Source organism: Macrotis lagotis, chromosome 4 (assembly GCF_037893015.1).
Source record: "Macrotis lagotis isolate mMagLag1 chromosome 4, bilby.v1.9.chrom.fasta, whole genome shotgun sequence".
In the NCBI taxonomy this organism is placed as follows: Eukaryota; Metazoa; Chordata; class Mammalia; order Peramelemorphia; family Peramelidae; genus Macrotis; species Macrotis lagotis.
In genome coordinates, this window is record NC_133661.1 from 243,245,654 (window position 1) to 243,263,506 (window position 17,853).

Below are 17,853 nucleotides of genomic sequence, written 5' to 3' on the forward strand. Positions count from 1 at the left end.
CAAGAAGGAGGAAGAGAGAAAGGAAGGAGGGAAGGGAAAAATTCAATCTAAGACTTTCAATTGAAACTTAAGAGAAATAATATTTAAATGTTAACCTATTACATAATTGCATAATCATTCACAGTTGTATAGCCTCCTCTGAACAATGAATTTAGACTTAAGGAATCTTAGGGCTAGGCAGGTCCATGAATTTTTTTACCCAAAAGTTAGATCATGTTGTCATATCCAGATGAAATATATTTTTTTCAAAAAAAGCCTAAAGATAACAGCAAACTCTACACATTGTTTAACACTATAGCTGATCACATCTAAGTAAGTTATTTCTTCTGGTATCAGCAGGGATTGATGTGGTCAAGGTCATGGTCCTCTTTGATAATAAAGGACAAAGAAGAAAAAAGAAAGAAGAATAAAGAAGAAGAAGAAGAAGAAAGTAATATTTACAGCAATTGGTCATCTAGTTTCTTCATGAAGAGTTTTATTGATTAGGAGTTTGCAATGAAGCCCTGTATGCTTGTATAGCTATTACTTAGAAAATTTTCATTTACATGCAACAGATTTATATCTTTATGCCATATGTACCTAATGGTTCTAAATCTTCTCTCTTGAGCCAAGCAAACCAAGTTCAAGTCCCCTTTCACATCACAGCCTTCAAATATTTGAAGATGACATAGAATCTCAGGGTTGGAAGTATTCTCAGAAGCTATGAGGTTCAACCTGTACCTTGATTAAGAATTCCCTCTACAGGATTACTGACAAGAGTTCATCTTTGCTTGACAACCTAGTGAGAGGGAAACCATTCATCTTTCTGCAATGGATTATTCTATTACTGGATAATTGGAATTTTAGAATTTTTTTTCTCATTTAACAAGCCTACCTCTTCTATCTCCTTCTTCTTGTTCTACCTTCTGTGGTCAGATAGAACAAATTTAATCCCTCTTCCACATGAAAGTCCTTCCAGTTCATGACTAGCTGGCATACTACCCACAAAAACTTTTCTTCTCTAGATTAAATATTTCCTGTTCTTTCATGTAAGTCTGTTAAGAGTAGGTCTCAAAACCTATAGCTTCATTTTTCTAGGAAAAGTATTGAAACTGGAGGAGCACTGCAAATCACAAGCAAACTGAGAACAAGAATCTGGTTACAACTGTGTTACACAAGGCAAAAAGAGAGAAAAAGAACATTCAGATTTTTATCTGAATAAAAGGATAAAAGAAAATACAGAAAATCAGTCAAATATTTCCACACATTTTAAAGACAAAATATTCAAGTGAATTTTTATATATGTGGCATCACGCAATCTCTCTATGGTTGCTGAGAGTTTCTAGGGTTTTTTTTTTTCCAATTTTCTGCCTTAAATTTCCTTTCTTCTTTATTCATATCAAACCAAAGCCCTACAAATGAGACCAGAGTGTACATTTTCACTTCCTATGGTGTTAATCTTGCCTGTAATAATTTTTGTCCCATGCCTTGTTTTAGGAATGTGAAAAAACAGTTCTCATTCATCATAAGATGGATGAATGAATGCATGGAAGAATGAAAAGCATTTAATGATCTGCCAAACACTGTGTTAAGCATTAAAGATACAAATATAAAAGGGAGAGAATCCCTGTTACCGAGAAACTTACATCATAATGGGAGTATGGTGGCCAAGGAAGTCACAAAGATGGTGAGTGGCAATGGTAGTATGGATTTAATTATCTCAGAGTATAATCTGTGGTGGGGTGGAGCAGAGTTGGGGGAAGATGAAGTTGTATGGTTTGAACAATAGACTAATAGATTCACACATTTAAAGTGGGAAGATGATGTCAGAAGTTATTTAGCCCAAGGATTTCAGTTATAGAGGAGGAAGCCACTGTCAAAATGGTAACAATGATTTACCTAAGGTCAAATAGGTATTAAGTTACAAAGCCACAGTTTGAGAGAATGTATTTTAATCTCAAACCCAGCATTGTTTCTTATATTATGCTGCTTTTATGTCATTATCACACAATAATAACTTAACAAGTATTTTTAAAAGAAACTGTGGTATGTATTGAATTTAGCATTATATTTTAGGGGAGAGAGAAGCTTAGAATTACAAAATATGAACAATTTTTGGTTTTGAATGAGACACCTCTTCTCATCCTTATCCTACCCCAACCTAACAAAGTGGAAAAGAAATATGCAATACTTGATAAGTAAAGAGATAAAATTGCTAAGGAGATTCAAGCAGTTGGCAGAAACCTGTGGTTGAGAAATCACAGAAAGTAGTAATAATAATAAATAACATTTATATAGCACTTACTATGTAATTGATATTATATACGTACTCTACAATTATCATTCTTGGGAAGTAAGCACTATTTTTTTTTTGGTGTTTTTTGTTTTTGTTTTTCTTTTTTCAAGACAATGGGGTTAAGTGACTTGCCTAAGGTCACACAACTAAGTAAATATTAAGTGTCTGAGACCAGATTTAAAATCAGGTCCTCCTGACTCCAGGGCTGGTGCTCTATCCACTAGGCCACCTAAGGTCACACAGCTAAAACTTGGGCCTTCTTGATTCCAGATCTGGAACTCTATTCACTATACTATCTAACTGTCCCTTAATATTACAATATCATAGAATTTGAGTGATATTTAGTTCAGTCCATACCTAAAAAGAATTCTCATATACAAATAAATGGCCATTTAACCTCTGCTTCAGAATGTCTAATAAAGGGGGAACATATTACCTACTTAGACAGTCTATTCCATTTGGGGATAATCTAATTATTAGGAAGTTTGTTTTTTCCTGGTATCAAATGAAATATTCTCCTTTGTAACTTCCACCTGTTTCTTCTATTTTTGCCCTTGGAGAGAAAAAGAGAAAAAAAATTTAAAGCCTCCTTTCCTACATGACAACTCTTCAAGTAACTGATCTCAGCTGTCACATCTCCCTCTGTCTTAGGAGTAAACAATAATGATTCATTTATGGTTACTTCTGATTGGTCTCTTCCTACTTGGAGATTTCCCCTGATAAAGATTATTTTTGCCACCACAGGCCTTGAAACTGCTAGATGGTTTAACATCAGAAACTGATATGATTCTATCAGTGGAAAGGACATGGAAAAAAAATGACATTAATATCTTCCTTGCTGTTGTACCCTAAGGACCAATATTTTTCCATTTAACTTGCAATTGAAACCTTCTCTGTGCTCTCAGCTCCTTTAGAATGTGCGCTTCTTGAGAACAGGAAGGAGCTTCCATTCTCTTAAATCACAAAGTGCAGTGCTTTGCATTTTTTCCTTGTTGGTCAATTGTTTCAGTTGTGTTTGATTCTTTCTGCCCCCATGTGGGGTTTTTGTGGTAAAGGTATTGGAGCAGTTCACCATTTTCTTCTCCAACTTTGCCCAGAGTAAGCATTTAATAATAATAATAAATAATAAAAAAATAATTGAATAATATTTGAATTCACTCATTTTACAGATAAAACAACTGAATTTCAGCGGCTAAATGACTTATCCCAAGTAGTAAGCATCAGAGATGGGATTTGAATTCAGGTCTTCTGATTTAGGAGTCAATTTTCCCCCTACTATATTATGAACCTTCTCGAAGACATGAGTAACAAGATATGATTTTAAAAAAAAGGTAGATTGGGCATAGTGGATAAAGTATGAGGTTGACATTAGGAAGACTCATATTTGGCCTTGAACACTTACTAGCTATGTGACTTTAGTAAGTCACTAAACCCTGTTTGTCTCAGCTTCCTCATCTATAAAATGAGGAAGGAAATGGCAAACCAGGCCAGTATCTCTAACAAGAAAATCTCAAATAGGGTAACAAAGAGTCAAATACTAAAAAGACTAAACAATAAAATTATCAAAAATGACTAGACCATAAACCTACTATGAACTAAACACTCAAGGTGTTACCTAAAATACTTCTGAGGATTAATCCAGTGGAATATTTTAAGGAATATTTTCTCTCCCAAGGGAGAGAACTTCACCAGTAACAGAGAACAATTTCACATAGATAATTTCCCCATGAAGAAAAGTTTGCACCATAATCTTATCCAATTACTTTATTTTTTCTTTTATTCCTGGCCTCCACACATATACACTCCAATTCATCTGTCCCCAAATCCCAGATATGAGTCACATCTTGAGTCCCTTGAAAATTTATTAACAATGACATTCTGAGAACACAAAACCATTTCCATTCAATTAAATAAACACACTGTGTTAACCTTCAGTAAAAGAAGTGGCTGTTCATTTTTATAGGTGGCCGTAAACAGATTTCTGAGCTTCAAAAAGCCACGATCAATAAAGCTTCTGCAAACAATAATAATCTCATGCACACTCTATCGACAGCTGCTCAGAAAATATAGTTTGATTCTGATGGGCTTGATGATTGGGCTTGCTTCCAACCTTTTGCCTCTCACTAAGCTAATGTCAAAGTGTCAAGATAATGCCTGTCTAAGAGAGAATTCTGCAGTAGCATCTCCTAGGGGACTTGAGTTCAGAGAGTCTGTTTTACAGGCCAGTGGAGGGAAAGAGTGGTCTACTTGGAAGAGGATCTTAAAAACACAGTACACTCCCCTCCTCAACTCCCACCTAGTGTTGTGTGTTACCCTCAGAAAGAGGAGAGAAATCATCATTATCTTATTGTCTCTCACACAGACAACAATGGAAGGACTCTAGTTGACACAGCAGATAGAGAGAGATGGACCTGGAATCAAGAAGAATCAAGTTTGAACCCTCAGGCCTCAGACATTTGCTGTGTGTTACTGAGCAAGTCACTAGAATCAGTTTCCCCATCTTTAAAATAGTTCTAATAACACCTACCCCTCAGAAGTATTGTGCCAATAAAATAAGATTATGTACATAAAGCACTTTTAAAAATATGACACAGGAGTCAGAATTGTATGAGAGCCCAGTGGTCATCTAGTCTAACCCATCTCCATTATAGTGGACATAACAAGTGAATAAACAGCCTCTGGAAGTCGATGGTCAATTTGGTGAAGAAGTGTAGGGAACAGTAGAAAGTGTGCTGATCTGATAATTGAGTACGATTGGGTTCCCTCAGGAAATGGTGAACCTGGACAGGGCTGATCAATCCAAGGCAAAGAGGCATCTCCAGGTAGGCAAGGTGTTGATTTCACTTCCAAATCACTTAACTCTCTGGACTCTTTCACCTCATCCTTAGTGACCCCCCTTTCTTTACTCTCCTTCTCCCTCTTGTTGCTGTTCTCCCACCCCTCACCAGCTTTTCAGCACTCCCCCTCCATGTTTTGTCTTTATTAAAATGATTAGAATAAAAACCTTAAAAGCATGGACGATTTTATTTTCTTGTATCTATATTACCAGAACTCAGACTGCCGCTTAATAAATGCTGCTCTATCATCTATCTATCTATCTATCTATCTATCTATCTATCTATCTATCTATCATCTTTCTTTCTGACTTTCTAAGTATTTATCTAAATGTCTAACTTTCTATTTATGTATCTATCTGTCATCAACTCACCTATCAATCTATTCCTATACCTATCTAATTGTCCTTCTACTTATTTACCTATGTATTTACCTACCTATCTTCCTGTCTATCTATTGCTTCTTAAAGTCTCCAAGATGGTCAAACCCATCAGTACTCAAGGTAACCCAATCTATTTTTGAATAGTTTCAATTTAGGAAGATTTTTAGGAGTCACTGAGTCACTTTTATAATTCTGTTTAAGACTGGTTCTTGGGGACTCTGGAAAACCCTGGTGAAAGATATGGGTAACCAAGAAAAAAAATAACTACCAAGCCTTGTGTAAAATTCTGATGCAACATAATGCCTGGTCTGATACAACTCTTAGAATTTTAATGTAGCATAGAGATCAAAAGTAGGTCAGCTAGGTAGTACAGTAGATGAAACAAATCCTGGAATTAGAAAGACTCAAATCCAGCCATAGACCCTTACTAGCTCTATGTCCCTGGCAATTCACTCAACTATGTTTGCCTCAGTTTCCTCATCTGTAAAATTTATTGGATAAGGAAGTGGTAAGCCACACCAGTATCTTTGCCAAGAAAACCCCAAATGGGGTCACAGAAAATTGAACACAACTAAGACACAACAAGAGACCAAAGTGTTATGTCCTTTTCCCTGCCTATTCCTTGAGTGTAGTAAAAAAGATTATAGTCCACTAGAGAATGGTGGCACAGAGTACCAACCTTAGAATGAAGAAGATTTGGATTCAAATTCTATCTCTGATCCTGTGTAAGCCTGCTTCTTGGAAACACAACTATTATTCAAGTGACCACTTTGAAGTTTGGGAACCAAGAGGTTGAAGAGATCCATGAGACTTAACTTGGAATTTATAGTAATCAAGAAATTTTGCTACACTTTCAAAGGATGGTTACCAAGGGTTATCAAATATTTCAAAGACTTCAAGAAACATAAAAATCTTTAAGATATTGGCAAAAGATACTTAATTCAGCTCAAACCATTAAATTTTAGAAAATGACTTATTTGTTACAGGATATTTCCTCAATTTGTTCAGTGTTGATTAGTCAGGAAACTAAGTGGGTGTGAGAGCAGAGAAAATTTTCATATCCAATTGTCTTTATTTCTCTCTCTCTCTCTCTCTCTCTCTCTCTCTCTCTCTCTCTCTCTCTCTCTCTCTCTCTCTCTCTCTCTCTCTTTCCATAGCCCTAAATGCCTCCTGAATGGGGATTAGAAACTTAAAGACTAGGGAATTATAGAGGGAATTTTGACACATAGTACTAGAAAAGAATCATTTTAAGAGTCATCTGAGTCTTGAGGACTGAAGGACATGGAATATAAACCTTTCATTATAATATTTTGGGGAGTAGATTTCCCAATTAAACTTTCCTCTACTTCCTTTCCAATCTTACCTTTCATCTTCCCAGGGTGTGAGAAGGGTCTTGATCTTAAGTCAGAAACCTGAATTTCAAGTTCCAGATACAACATTTACTATGTTGTAATTCTGTAATCTGACTAGATTAAAGGATTTTTTTCACTGGAAGGGACTTTAGAAATAATTTAGTCCAGATCTATCAATTTATATATGAGGAAAGACTAGCAGATACAGTATTTAAACCCAGATCTTTTGCTTCCATTTTCAATTATGTTTTCACTGCAACCAAGATTCAATTTATCCTTACAAGTCTTAGTTTTCTCCTCAGTAAAATACATATAATAATACTCAAACCTCCTACCTCATAGAAATCATATACATGTGAGCTACTGCCATTAATTCTTAAGACAACATGCATCTAAAATAAATCTTCTAAACCTGTTTTTTTTTCTTGTAGAATATGCCTTCTAGTGAGGCTTATGAACTCTTTCTCAGAATATACATTTTTTAAAAAAATGATCCATATTGGGGCAGCTAGACAGCACAGTGGATAGAGCACCAGCCCTGGAGTCAGCCCTGGGTTCAAATCCAGCCTCAGACACTTAGTAATTACCTAGCTGTGTGGCCTTGGGCAAGCCACTTAACCCTATTACCTTGCAAAAAACTAACAAAAAAAATGATCCATAATGAAAAGGTAAAATTTCAATTAAGAACTCAGTGAAAATAAAGATGAAATGTTTTCCCACTTATACATTCAAATCTATCCAGGGATCCCTTGGTAGATTCTTAGAACCAAAGATAAGAACCCATGATCTTAAACCTTTGAGATAGTATTACCAGTAACATATCTACCACAACATCTTATACCAATCTGCCTCTGATTTAATTCATGTTTTTAAGTACCATTTCCCATGGCTTTAAAAGAAAGCAAGTATTTTACCACCTGGATGTCTTTGGTTTGTATTTATCACATAACAGCATTGATCCTAATGAGTTCATTTTCCATGTGTGGAGATCTTATATAGACTTCCAGAGGAGTCCAATTGTAACTCAGTATTAGTGAAATCAATCATTAAAACAAATTGCTACCTCCAACCTTCTCATCAAAATCCATGCAACAAGCCTAGAGGGATAAAGCTTTCGTTCTTTAGCTTCATTCTCACATCATCTTTAAATATGCTGAAAGAGACTATTTCATAGCTAGCAGTAAGGTAATTCATTTATGTCTCCCCTGTGCTAGTATCCTATCATTCTGTAGTCTGTCCATCCATGTCCAAGTGTTTACAACATAGTAATCACCTCCTCTGAAAGCCATTTATTGTTAAATGAAGCACACTGGGGAAGGTAGCAATGTCTGAAAGCAGTAATTGTTCTGCATCAAAAAGCAGTATCAGATTCCACTCCCCTGCTATGCTCTAAAACCAAACTCATCAAGGAAAAGAAGGTAGTTTTCAAATGAAATCCATATTTAAGATTTAGGAGCATATTGAAGGCTTCCATGAGAGGTCATTTAACAACAATTTTAGTTGTTATTTTTTTAACACTCTACTTCAGGGCTTAGCCATTCATTGGCACCCCATATTACCTTTCCCTCCAGCAACTGCAAGGGCTCCTAAAAAAACATATAATCTGATTCTCTATTCATACAGATGAGGAATCTGAGACCTATAGAAGTAAAATGACTTTCCCAAGATGATACAAATAGGAAATGGCAAAGTTGGGATTTAAACCCACGCCCTTTCCAGTAGACTACATATGTCCCCATGGGTTCCACAAGCTAACCTAAAGACATAAATAGCAATGGAATTGTGGAGGTGGGGGTGAAAGGAAGAAAAAGAAGAGTGAAAAAGAAAGGGAAGGAGTAAAAGAGAAATATAGGGGTGGATAGAGACAGAAGAAATGAGAGAGAGGGAGAAGGGGAGAATGGGTAAGGAGGGAAGCAGAGAGAGAAGGAATAAGGGGAGAGAGAGAGGGGGAGGGGGAGGGGAGAGGGAGGGGGAGAGGGAGAGGGAGAGCAACAGGGGAGAGGAGGAGAGGGAGAGGGGAGGGGAAGAGGGAGAGGGAGAGGGGGAGGGGAAAAGGGAGAGGGGAGGGAAAGAGGGAGAGGGAGAGGGGGAGGGGAAGAGGGAGAGGGGAGAGGGAGAGGAAAAGAGGGAGAGGGGGAGGGAGAGGGGAAGGGAAAGAGGGAGAGGGGGAGGGAAAGAGGGAGAGGGAGAGGGAGAGGGAGAGGGAGAGGGAAAGAGGGAGAGGGGGAGGGAAAGAGGGAGAGGGAGAGGGAGGGGGGGAGAACAGGTAGGGAAGGAGAGACAAAATGACAGAGATAATTCATATTTATGCTATACAAGAGGCAGAATGGCATAGGACACTGTCTTTGTAGTTCAAAAGATCTGGGTTCACATCCCACTTCGGTCACACACTGACTGGGTGAACCTGGGCAAATGACAAGGAATTCCAGACAACTCTCAAAAAATGCATGTTGTAAAAAAAGGAGTTTCTGCATTGGCAAAATTGAGTTACTGAATAGGAGGTACTTGCCTAGTGAAAGAGAAGCATCTACTTACTATGAGGCTGCTTCACTAGCTACTCCTGAACGGGCAACAGTTTAGGGTAGAGTGTTAGTAAAGATAAACTTCTACCTAGAAATAAGAATCTAATCCCTAAGGTTTAGGAGGAAAGTCAAGAAAGACACCTTAAATGTTCACAGGGAGCATAGGTTGTTGCTCAGGCAGATCTTATCTGAAAACCTTTCACCTTGTACTTATCACTAAAATATTTCATCTGATCTGTTTAAGAAATACAAAGGCCTGAAACAAATCTGCAAACTAGGAAGGTATGGTTCCCAAGGAGCTTGATATTAAAATCTGATGTTCTGCCCAAGAAGTTTTATCACTTATCTCTATATAGTTTTGTTTAATCCTCTTTAAGCTTAAAATAACTAAGAATTACTGAATCTTCTTACTTGTTTCTACCTCCTTAATATATTTGGGATTTTTTCTGTTTGAATTTAGCTTCCTAACTATCCTAGTAAAAATTTGAAACATAACAAAAACATTTTTTTAAAAATGTAACAAATAGATCAGGAAAAACGACACCAATAAGATTATACAAGTGTCCATGCAACTCTAGGTAGTATGGACAGTCACTTAGGAAAAAAAATCCCCTAACTCTCATAATTCATGATATTGTTATCATACTGTAATTATAATTATGGGTCCGGATGAAAATGAATTGCTAGGAGTTGTGTGGCATTTTAGAAAACCTACTGACAACAGAAAGGAACTTTACTTCTATCTCTGCCATTTACCAGCTTTGTTTCTATGGATAGGTCTTTAATTTCTCTAATCTCCAGTTTTCTCTTTTGTGCCTGCGCCATCAGACTATTATGGGAGACATTTGAGGTCATCAATGCAAACCACTTTGCCAAACTTACAGTGCTGTTTTGTTTCATTTTATTGAACTTGAGACTACAGAGTTCCATATGAAGGACTTTTACCACTTGAAGGTTAACATTTTTGGATATCTGGATCCTGACAGGTTACCGTACAACATTTCCAACTTATTCTCTGGCATGCTCCATCTTGACACTGTGGCTGCTTCACCTCTGTTGGTACTGCTCCTTCCTTTCCTTCTTCCTGCTTCCTCAATCCTCTCTTTTGTTTTATCTTCTCCTCATAAATTGTAAGTTCCTTGAGGGAAGGGAATGTCTTGTTTACTTATTTCTATGTCCCAAATACTTTAATAAATTCTCTGTATATCTGTAAAGCAGTCTATTTTTTGAGTGAACCCAGGTATTCTTGAATCCAAGATCATAGCTATCTACTCTGCCAAGCTGTCTTTCTTTCAATGCTATATGTCAATTAATATTTAATTCCATATATGAGTACAGTTTTCCTTTCACATTGCATTTTTCCCATTGCAGTTTTGAAATATCACATGTAGATATAAAAAATAAAATGGGAATTTTGAGGGAGTTTTGCAGAAGCCACAAATGACATGTAAAGACCAGCAAACAACACAGAGTCTATGACCAAATATTTAACCCAAATTTAAGAATAAGCACCCCATAAAATAAAAAGAAAAAAATTCATACTTCTCAGCTATAAAGGGAGGACCAAAAACTTTACATGAATTTTCTAGAGGGTAATGTGGAAGGGATAATTGTATTTTACATATATCCATGCAAGCATAAAGTAAATTTAAACATAATATTCATAAGATTATAGAACTGTAACCTTAAAGATCATTCAATGAAATCTTAATTGTTTATATTTTATTAATAAATAAAACAAGCATTTATTAAGTACATACTGAACAAATTTATATAAACAATAAGTGGCAGAGTCAGGATCTGAACTTAGGTTCTCTGATGTCAAAAAAAAGGGTCAGCTAGGTGGTACAATGGACAGAGCACAGGGCCTGGAGACAGGAAAACATCTTCATGACATTTATTAGCTATGTGATCATGGGCAAATCTCTTAATTCTGTTTGCTTCAGTTTCCTCATCTATAAAAATGATCTAGAGAAGGAAATAGCAAAACATTCCAATATCTCTGCTAAGAAAACCTCAAATGGGATCATAAGGAAAAAACAAAAGATGGACAATTTTCATATGTCATGTTAAGATGTATCATTCCATTTACCAAGATACTCTGTACTTCAGAGATCTAAAAGTACCTTACAGGCCATTTAGCAATCAGAGAAATTAGAGATGAAGATAAGCAATTGAGCCTTCTGTGTGGAATGACACTTAATACACTATAATTCACCCTAAAAATACCTTAAGAGATAGAACTGCCACAAGTTGATTTTCCCCCATAGGGAAACCTCAAAATTTAATCTGTTAAAAGAGTCAGGAAATAACTCCTGATTCAATTGAATTTTATTCACTTTGGTTCAATTCAATTCAATAGGAATTTCTTGAGTGCTATACTTAAGGAGTTGTTGTTGGTCTCATAACTTTAGTTTATACCAACACAACTAGAAAACTTGCCATTATAAATTTTTGTTACCGTCTGTTTGAATCTTAAAAAAAAAAGAAGTCCCTTAAAAATACGCCCTTGATAAAAAAAGAGGCCTTTGCCTTCTGACATATTTTCAACGAACTCAAACAAAATAACCACAGAAGCAAAGAAGCAAAAAAACCTTGAATGCCAACTAGTTTCAATGTCTCATTTTTTCGAATGCCAACTAGTTTCAATGTCTCATTTTTTCCAATGCTATCCCATTAGAGGAACTGGAAATGAGAATATTTGTCCCTTTACTAAATGTTCCCAATTAGAATGCTATTGTTTTGTAAATTTTATGCCTGCTTTTATAGTTTTTCTCTTTTTTTCTTCTGTTATAACATCAACTCATGATAGCTCTTTCTTCTGTCTTCGTTTTTTTTTTTGCCTTTAGTTTCACAGTAACATTCTGCAAACCATTTGGGATTGGAAAATCTACTAAATGAACTTCTTGGAATTGTAAGCAAAGTGAAAGAACATGGATTATGAGTGAGAATCTAAAAGGGTTTATTTAGAGTAAAGAATGAGCTCTAGTGGAAGGATTTTGGAATATCTGTTTTGTCTGATGGAGATTTAAAAAAAAATTTGTGAACTCCTTGATTTTCAAGAACTCATAAAATCTGGAAAAAACATTTAGCATCCCTTTCTTTGAAAGAATTCTTTCTAAGATATATTGGACAAGTTGTAAACCACACTTTGCTTAAATCCAGTAATGGGGGGATTAATATATAATTCTATTTAAGGTGGACTCCTTCCACTTTAAGATGGGGAGTTGAATCAAAATCTTTCTTCCAGTCATGTCTACTCCATGAAGTTCTACTTATGGAGAAATATGAAATAAATCTTCCCACTCTTCCATGTGATATTTTTTAAAATTTTTGAAATCAATTGTTGGGCCACCCTAAAATTTCTTCCATTCAAAAATTCCCTATATGATTTTGCTTCCAGATCTGAATTTAGAATAGCTACCTTCAACTGTGATGCTTGAAACGTACATAATAGACCAGATGCTTTATGATCAACTGAGATAAAAATAATTCTATTATTGCCTTGATTTGTAGACTATTATACTTCTATTTGAAGAATACATTATATTTCTATAATAGCAAGTTAAAGCTACATAAGTTGGGTTTTGGGGGAGAATTCAAATAGCTAATTTTTAATAATGTTTAAAGAAGAACACTTAAAACTAGAAACTATTTTTATTTCTTCTTAATGATTTATTTGTATTGCTAATTTTTTGAAACTAAGTATAAGAATTTACATTGATTTCTATTAGAATTCAAAATTTCAGTTTCTTAGATTTGGTCCCAATATCCTATAATTTTTTTAAAATTGTGATTCTGTCATTCAATTAATAAGCTATCCCTCACAACTTTGTGGTATCTGAACATTTACCAAGTACATCTTTGCTTTCTTTTTAAGTCATTGAAAAAAAAAAACCCAACACCAAACAAACCTGCAAAAACAGGGGGAAAAAGTCTAAGAAAAGATTCCTTTGGCACAGACCTAGAATCATCTTTCTGGCTCACCACCTCAATATCTATATAACAGAGAGCTGACATCAAAGTGACATCTAAATATATGAGAGTATATATATATATATATATATATATATATATATATATATATATATACACATATATACACTTGTATATAATGTATTATATATAATAAATATGTATATAATATATGTACATATATACAGAGTATAATTAATTGATCAATAATTAGTTGAGGACACTGGGTCAGTACCTTGTCTGCTTCCACAAACATAATGAGAATTTTAATGTCTATCAACAGTCATGACTTTTGCTTTGACTATAATATTATTTTATATATGTATATATACTGAAGTAAGTTTAGGACTGGGTCAACAAAATGTGATAACAATATAATAAGTGGCAGAGGACCAACAGTATGTCTGTTTTAAAATTCACATTAATTAAACATGTTTCTTAGCATTGTTCTAACCCTCTGACTTCTCAACTATTCAAACCAAAATATCTCCTTATGCTAGGGCACTGGTTTGATCTTCCATACCTTAAATGATCCCTCTGGATTTTCATCTTAGATGTTTTGTACACATTAGGCTTTGTCTCCTCATTCTCACCCCTTATATTGGTCCCATCTTGTCCCTGTGACAGCTGCTATCAGTAAGACATATTTTTGAGATGATCATTCTTTGTTTTTCATCCTGAGGGGATGGATTAGTATTCTTTTTGTTAATCAGTTAATTCATTCATATCATCCATCTAATTGACCTTAGGAATAAAATAAATGCTTTCCCAACCTCCTGAAATATGTGGAAGCAAATTAGTTACCTTAAAAAAATTGCATCTTTATTCCTTATCAGCCCCATTCCTTAGAATAGATAGATATGTATCTGACTCTATTCAATATGTATAGACAGTTATTTCTCAACCCAATTTTAGTGCCAGATATCACTTCATTCTTAACTAAAATGGAGCCATCTCTAAAACAAATAGTGACAGCTGTTTAACAGCTGTTTCACATAACCACCCAACGTGACAGGTCAAATGTGAAGACTACTAGTGTGGTAAATCCAAACTGAAATTAGAGGGAGAATTTAGGGATACAGAATATAATTAAGTGACCTATAATTAGTTGAGGACACTGGATCAGCACCTTGTCTGCTTCCACAAGCATAATGAGAACTTTAATGTCTATCAGCAGCCATGACTTTTGCTATGACTATCATTTTATTACATTAGTTTTATACATATGTCAAAGTTGTACAGATAGAGAGCAAATGATGGTGTCTCTCATCTTGATTTATCAATGTGCAATCACTTCTTTTTCCTCATTAGTATGTCAGTTAAGATTCCTGTTTTCCTTTGTTTTCTTTTTCTTTTTTGCATTCACTCAGTGTGACTCTAATGAATGCCCCAAACTTATTCTGTTAATGAAGTTTCTACTCAGATAGAAGCTAAAAACATGCCCCAAAATAAAACAGACAAAAACATCAAGGTTTCTAATCAAAAGCTTTACCATAGTCTCAGAGAACCATAGAACTCAGAGGAATGCATTTTCAAACTGTAAGAATTAAATTTCTTCTTCCCCACTGCATAAACATAAGGATGCTTATAGCAAATTATAGCTTATAGAAATACCAAAAGAATGTATTTCTGTATATTTTGAGTCATCTTCTCCACTTTCAATCAATCCATTACAGGCTTCATTAGCTGAAATTAAAAGTACACGAAGTACTTAACGAAAGCATCGTCCATCTCACACTAGCCTAGAGCCCCCAGGACATTGCAATTAGTGTCTTTCTCACTAGACTAGATCAAGTAGAAGAGAAATGAAGCTGTTCAAGAGATAACCACTGCGGGGAATCATAGGAATAGGAGCAGCTCCTTGGTAGATCAGTTACTAGGTACCTTATGTGAAAAGGGGAAAATATTCAACATGGAAACAGTCAAGTTCTCAAAAGAAAAGGGGAATCATGCCAAGAAAGAAATTAGAAAGCAAGATAGATACAGCAAAAAGAAAGGAATATAATCATAGTCTACAGTAGCACAAAGAAGAGGCACATCGACTGCTAGTGGTGGTTAGAACACATCTGGGATAATTCATTTAGATCTGGAAGCCAGGTGTGAAAAGGAATCTTGTCAAGCAAGAGAGATTCACTGGTGTAGTGAATAGAGTGATCCCTCATGTCAATACCTGGTTTTGAGTCCCCTGCCTCGGATGCCTACTTGCTTTGTGCTCTTCGGTAGGTCATTTAGGTTGTCGAAAGTACTCTAAAACTTTATGAAAACTCTAAAATTATAAGGAAAAAGTTCTGACCAATATTTTTTAGAGGGAGTTTTCTCACTAGTAATTTCCTCTATCAATAGTTATGAATTCAAATTGACAAACTATGCTGCAACCAAAGGAGATAGCCGACCTCTTGAATACTGAGGGAATTTGAAATGTCACAGGAAGACCATTTGAAAGAAACCTGAAAAAAAAAAGACTTGGAATGTCCCCAATAATATTGAAACATTGTTATCTAGAAGAGGAAATAGATTTATTCTGTGTTACTCTTCTAAGGACAGAAGTAGAACTTCAGGATAGGACTAAAGAAACTTTCTCCTTAATATAGAGAAGAACTTGATAACAACCATAACTACCACAAGAAAAGAGCCTAAGAACATGCTGTTGGGCAAAGAGAAAAATATTTAGACAGAGATAGAGTAACTACACATCAGAAATATAGTCAGGGATCAAGACATTAGGTAGAAGGTTGGATTTATGTTATTTAAATAAAAGAACTGGAAGAGAAATATAAAAAGAGAAGTGATCTTAGCATCATGTTGGGCAGTGAAATGGCATAGTAGATAGAAAACTTAGCCTGAAGTCAAAGATTCATCTGACCTCAAATACTTAGTAGTTGTGTGATCCAAGGCAAGTTGTTCAACTCTGCCTCAGTTTCTTCATCTGTAAAATGAGTTGGAGAAGGAAATGGCAAAACCACTCTAGGATCTTTGCCAAGAATACCTCAAATGAAAGAACTAAACAACAACAAAGATTATGTAATACTTTCATCTAAATGAATCTTTTGAAAATACTTCACTAATTGATAGAGACAGATTTTGTCTTTCTCAACAAGCTGCTACCATCTTTGGGAGAACTAAAATGTCTTCTCCCACACTGCCATGCTTCACATATTTAGACAATGCTCATGTACATATCTTTTCTTTGGGTTCAGATCCAAATCTGTACTGTGAAAACTGGCACCATGGGACATCCAGTGCCAGGAAGGAGTCTCTGGCAGAGTTCTCTTTTCACTGTGAAGGGCAGGGCTTCAGGGAATATGTTGGCCCCAAGAGAGGTCCCATGCCTTGGAAAGAATTGTGGTTCTGCCTGCATCTGGTGAGCTCAAGCTCTGGGGTGTATACCAACTGAGCAGAGCAGTTTAGGCCTATTGTCCTACCATTTAAAGGTCTGAGAGGAAAGGTTGTACATTGTAAGACAGGTTTGAATACATCAGGAAGCCACATACTATCACCAGAAATCACAAGCTGGTGCTTGCCTGGTATTGATGGAGTGTAGAGGGACCTCGCTGATCCAGGAGGAAGAGAAACCAATTCAAAGACTTTAGATATCATCTTGTCCAATTCCCTGATTTAACAGAAAAGAAAATTGAGATCTTAAAATGTGAAGTACCTTCCCACTGTCACACAGATGCTAAGTAGCACATATAAGCCTGAAACAGAGTCTCTGTCCACAAAATTCAGTCTTCTTTTCACTAGGACATAATTTAATTATCAGGCCCTAATTTATATACTTAATGTCTCATTTTCAGCTAGAATCAAGGAAAGATCCATGAAGGAGTCAAATAAAATCACCCTTATTCAACCCATATAAGCAAGATGGAGTACAAAGAAGCAGGAACATAAAGGAGAGAGAAGAGGAAGATACCAGCCAAGGTGGGGAAAGATGAAGCTAGAAGCATCAGAGAGCAGATGGCAAAATCTTATGATGATTAAGCAATCAAGTTTTGGACAGCTGACCTGTTGTGCTCTTTATTAGAATACCTCACATATGGTTCTCCTCTGTAGTTTGTATTCAAATAGCACATTTATCAACCTCAAAGGACAAGAGTTCACTTTTTTCTTTTTAAAGCTGGAAAGAGATGATTATCCAGGGGGAGGGGGTGATGACAGAAAAGGACTTGGTAGCTATTTAGATTGGGAAAGAAAACAACTTAAAAAGACAAGTTTAAGGTGGGTGTACCACATCTCCAGTTCCTCACATTCATATGTCTCATTGTATTCTTACAGAATATAGGGGAGAATGCAGGAATGGAGGTCTATCAAAGGCTATGATAATATAAGTTCATAACTCCACAATGGGTATCCTTCCTGATATAGTATGGCAACAGTCCTGGAGTCTTTCAACAGTATTTCAGTCTGTTCACAGGTCTTTCCTCCATGTGTAAGCACACAAGAGTCTTCTCTTGACTGGGTTAGAATCTGGCAGGGTTAGAATCATTTTTCCTACTTTCCAGGGAAACCCAAATC

The 17,853-nt window shown here is 35.8% G+C and overlaps 1 long non-coding RNA gene across 1 annotated transcript; it reads left to right on the top strand.

Moving 5' to 3' along the window:
- The first annotated feature begins 1,601 nt into the window (after positions 1-1,601).
- Positions 1,602-17,413, top strand: LOC141520351 (uncharacterized). The gene is made up of 3 exons (XR_012477591.1): positions 1,602-1,666; positions 12,216-12,280; positions 17,136-17,413. It is a non-coding gene; the product is annotated as an uncharacterized LOC141520351 (long non-coding RNA).
- The last annotated feature ends 440 nt before the right edge of the window (positions 17,414-17,853 follow it).